At 41.0% G+C, this 4,545-nt stretch overlaps 1 protein-coding gene across 15 annotated transcripts in view; it reads left to right on the top strand.

The window, feature by feature from the left end:
• Positions 1-21: 21 nt before the first annotated feature.
• The window catches only part of PUM2 (pumilio RNA binding family member 2), a 79,022-nt gene continuing 74,498 nt past the window's right edge, over positions 22-4,545 (top strand). For 4 of the 15 annotated variants that reach the window (XM_025045804.1, XM_025045802.1, XM_025045801.1 and 1 more), the window contains exon 1: positions 176-195. The gene's annotated coding sequence lies outside the window, so the exon portion shown is untranslated. Of the gene's footprint in view, positions 96-154; positions 407-877; positions 897-4,545 lie in introns of those variants that run through there. The other 11 variants (XM_015588163.2, XM_025045805.1, XM_006910262.3 and 8 more) reach the window with 4 other exon arrangements.

The following is a 4,545-nucleotide window of genomic DNA, read 5'->3' as shown; positions in this document are numbered from 1 at the left end:
GAGCGCAGAGAGCGTACGCACGCGCAGAGCTTCTGCCGGCCGGCGCCGGCAGCGCGGGAGAAGCGTCGGAAGCCACTGAGAGGAGCCGCACCTCGGTGAGTGTTCCCCCTACCCTCCCCCTTCTCCCGGAGTGCATTGCGCGCGCCCGGTGGGCGGGGGGAGGGGAGGGGAGGCAGCGGCGGCAGCCATGTTGTTGTGAGTCTCTGTGTCTCACCCTCGGTACTTCGGTGGTTCGGAGGAGGAGGGGGAGGAGAAGGAGGAGGTGGGGTGGGGGGGAGGGAGGTAGGTGGAGAAAGAAGACATTGCCGCCACCGAAGGCGGAGGAGGGGAGGACGTCTACGAGCGACGCCGCCGTGTGCCCAACGGTCGGTGTCCCCGGCTGAGGCAGCGCGGCCGCAGCAGCCCCGTAAGTCAGTCCGCGCTTGCTCCCTCTCCCCGTGCTCTGGCGGCGCAGGGGCTGGCTCCCCGGGCTTTGTGTGTCGGCCTCGGCTGGAGCAGCCCGCGGGTGGGAGGCGGACGGGGCCCGCGGGGTGCCTAGGATGGCTGCGGCCTGGGGCCCGCTCGCACAATGCAGGGGGAGGGGTGCCGGAAGGGGGTGTGCGCCGGGCGCAGGGGGATCTCGGCTTTCGCGCTTCCTTCCTTCCCCCCACACCGCAGCCTCGCGGCGCTGGGGGCAGCGAGGGGACCACCGGGCTGTTTGGTTTCGGCGCGCTTGGGGTTAGAGACCGAGCTGTCGGTCCGCCTGGCTCTTGGATTCGGAAAGGGGGGAGAGGCTGGGTGGGTCCAGAGACGCGTGCGAGTTGGAAGTGGGCGAAGAGGAAGGAGTGGGTTTATGAAAACAAGCGTGGGAATTGTCGAGGGCCCGAGTGTGTCCAGGACAAGCTTGCGGTAGACAGGTGTGGATATGAAACAAACAGCGACTTGGGTTCGACTTGTTAGGTGCCATTAGTGAAGAATGTTGTGTTTTTGTTATTGGAACAGTTTCGCTTCTTAAAAATATGTAAATTAAAGCCGAAGAAAAGAGTAGAGGCTGCACACATTTTCGCCAAAATTCGGTGTCTGGATTGGGCCACATTTGGGGGAAACATTGTTTAAAGTTTACTGCCCAAACACGCTTGTAAAAGTTAGTGCTACTTCTGAGAACATAGCTAGGGAAAACCCACATTCTTAACTTAGTTTTTCAATCTAACATATGTAAACTTTTGGGGGCGGGGGGGGTAGTATTGCGGACATATTAGGTGTAATAAGATAATCCTGTTAGTTAAAATCAGGAATTAGTACTTTGTAAGATTTTTAAAACTGGCGAGAGTTTTTTTTTTTTTTAACTAAGGTTTTTAGGAAAGCTTTATTTAGAAAAATGCTTTTAAATGTTTAAGAGAAAAGTAATGTCTGTAAAGATATTGCATTTCAAGAAGACAGCTTTAATAAAGGGAGTTACCTAAGCATTTCAAAGCTTGTTTACTGCTTAAAAAGCTTGTTTACCGCTAAGATTCGTGTTTAATGGATGACCACACCATGTGACCCTGGAGTATTCGAAGATGGTTTAAGGAAATCTAGATAGGAATGCTGTTAAAAATAAAGAAATATTTTTAATTGGCTGAGTTTCTGTTTTTAGTTTTTTGAGATCCTGCCTTTAAAAAATTATTCGCTTTATCTGCATGGTCATCATAAATAGTTCTTGGGCATTTTTCCTACTGCAGGAATGTCTTTAAAAGTCTAATTTTTGACGAAGTTATTTAGAATTGTCTTGGTGTCCTTGAGGGCGGTTTTTGTGCTCAGAAAAAGTTTACTTTTAATTTTAAAAGTTATATATCAGAATCCTGGTTTTTAAGCTTTCAAGTTTAGTATTTTTTAAGCTCAGTTTTCTTATTTGTACAAGTCTAGCTATTTTATTTTCGAGTTAGGTTTGCTGTTAAACATTTTCAAACAAGAACTATGTTTAATTTTAATACACGGTTTTTTTAATTTGTCTGAGTCCAGAGTTCTCTTAAATGTTCCAATGTTTAGTAAGGTTTCAACTTTTTAAAATAAGTCTAAATTAATTACTGCCATATTTAAGTTGGACTTACAAGGTTGTCATTTTTAATAAGCCACGTTTTTTAATGCATTACAAGTATATAAACCAAATAATGTAGTCTTAACACTTACTAATTATTAGGATTTGGGGTCTCTTAAATCTTCTATACTTGTTTATAAATCTTTCAAAGAGAATTTGTCTTCCTGTGTAGGTACTTATCCTAGCTGGCAGAAGTAATTATGATCAGAGATTTGGGCCAGGTATGAATCCAAAGCCAATCTTCTCAATGACCAGACTCTCCTTTTTATAGATACTGACAGGCTCTTAATAATTTTTAGTTTGGTTCCTGTCTCCTGAACTGAAGTCTACATACTCCTTAATTCAAAGAGCTTTAAACTTGCTGGGTTTAGATAGTAAAGATAGTAAAGTTTTCTGTATTTTTTAGTTTTTGTCTTAAGACGTGGATATTTTAAACATTTGCACGTTTGTATCTCATGACTTTACCTAGCTGGCCTTCACAGTTTGAGGCCGTTTTACTGACAGATATAATTAAGATAAAAATTGTACTTCTAACTGGGTAAATTGGTTTGTGACATGTTAGCTAGATTTCTTGCTGCTTTTAAGAAGGCATAAAAATAGTCTTACTTGCTATTATTTTCCTACCTCCTTACTCTTCCTTTTGATGAATTTCTAAGAGGAACTGATCAAGTGTGGCTTAGCCCCTTTCTTCTTTTTCTCTTTGGGAGTCTGCGCCCTGCAGAAAGCACTTTGTTCTGCTTCTTCATGAGGCCACCAGAGACTATACTCCTTTCTGGAGGAGAACTGTAGTTGTCTGGTGCTACCTGTGACTGGGTTAGGATAATTATGGGGTGTGGTATTAGGAAGCTCAGTTAGCCTAGGTCTAAATTATGCTTTCCAGCGTAGCTTTATCAGTAATAAAGGTGTTTGTATTGCCATCAGTCTAGTTCCTTTGTCTCTCACTTCTAAGTGCTGATGTGGGAAAAGAGTTTCCTTAAACCCTATCACTTAGATGCTCATATTTTAATAGTGAATTTTGTTTAGCAATATAAACAATTTAAATGAAATTTCATTTAAAATTTATTTATTGCTTTCGTAGTGGAGAAAGTGAATTTACAGAGAAATATTCTGAAGCTTTTCCAGTGAAACACTGTAGCATTTAAACATAGATGGGTGCACGATAAATGCTTTTCTCAGTTTCAGTAGCGGTATGTTTAGAGACATAAGGTTAATATATTTTTTCCTTAAGGTGACGTTTTTCTTCCAGTAATTCAAAAGATCTAACTTCTTTATAAATGAAAAATTGAAAACTTGCCTAATTAAACACAAGTGTCACCTACCAGAGAGTCATTTTAATTTTTAATGAAATTGGAATGCACGATAAATGCTTTTCTCAGTTTCAGTAGCGGTATGTTTAGAGACATAAGGTTAATATATTTTTTCCTTAAGGTGACGTTTTTCTTCCAGTAATTCAAAAGATCTAACTTCTTTATAAATGAAAAATTGAAAACTTGCCTAATTAAACACAAGTGTCACCTACCAGAGAGTCATTTTAATTTTTAATGAAATTGGAAATTTTTGTCTTTTGAGGACCTTTTTTTTTTTTTTTAATGAAAAGTGTTATTTGACCCTTACCTGGCTTTTTATATTAAGTACTTTAAAAGATTAAAAAGAGTAGGTTAGTCAAGCATGTTGGCAAAGTTAGTTTCTTTAATATATTCCACCTCGGCAAATTTACCCACTGTAATCTCATCTGTTTTCAGTCCACATATAACAGATTTTCATCTAACTTCTTATTATCTTACTATCCTCATGGAGAGAGAAAGGATTTTAGAGTATTGGAAAACATCCAAATCTGTATACCTTCTGTGCATATCCCAGAATTTCACTGTGGCTGCCAAGTAGAAAAAAATGGGGAAGAAGTGTGGAAGAAGGGAGGAGTGGTAGGTAGTTGGAGTGTCAGTCAGAATACTTTGATTGAATGCAAACGGGACCAAAAAAAAAAAAGGTCATCACCTACCCAGGGCAAAATGTATATTTGAACTACAAAAACCTCTAAAAATCTGTTTCCTGGAAGGGATTTGGTGAAATTGACTATAAAATGGCACTACAAAACCACTTACCCAACACCTATCTAGAATAAAACCGGCTAGTGGCTGCCAAAGTACAAAAATGGTGTGTGTGTTTGGGGGGTGGGGGTGGGGGGATATTTTTTTCTTATTCCAGAAAAAAAAACAAATATGTTGAGAACCTAGTTCGAGGATAGATCTTTGTGATTTCTATTGTAGTGGACATGTTATGTCAAGAGTAGCAAGTTCTAGATCTTGTGGTGGTCTCTGATTTTAGGCACTTTCCGAAAGACTTCTCAGTGATTGGTGGGAGATAGTCTTAACTATGAAAGATGTAACTGGTTTTATTCATTCAGACATTAAAGAAGGTAAATGAGTGGTAGAGGCAGGATGACTTGACCCTAAGTATAGGCTTTGCTAGGCAGTCAAATAGGCAAATTG

The sequence above is a fragment of the Pteropus alecto genome, unplaced genomic scaffold, assembly GCF_000325575.1.
Source record: "Pteropus alecto unplaced genomic scaffold, ASM32557v1 scaffold61, whole genome shotgun sequence".
Classification (NCBI taxonomy): Eukaryota; Metazoa; Chordata; class Mammalia; order Chiroptera; family Pteropodidae; genus Pteropus; species Pteropus alecto.
The sequence above is the reverse complement of the archived record's forward strand: the minus strand, read 5'-3'. Positions and strand labels throughout refer to the sequence as shown.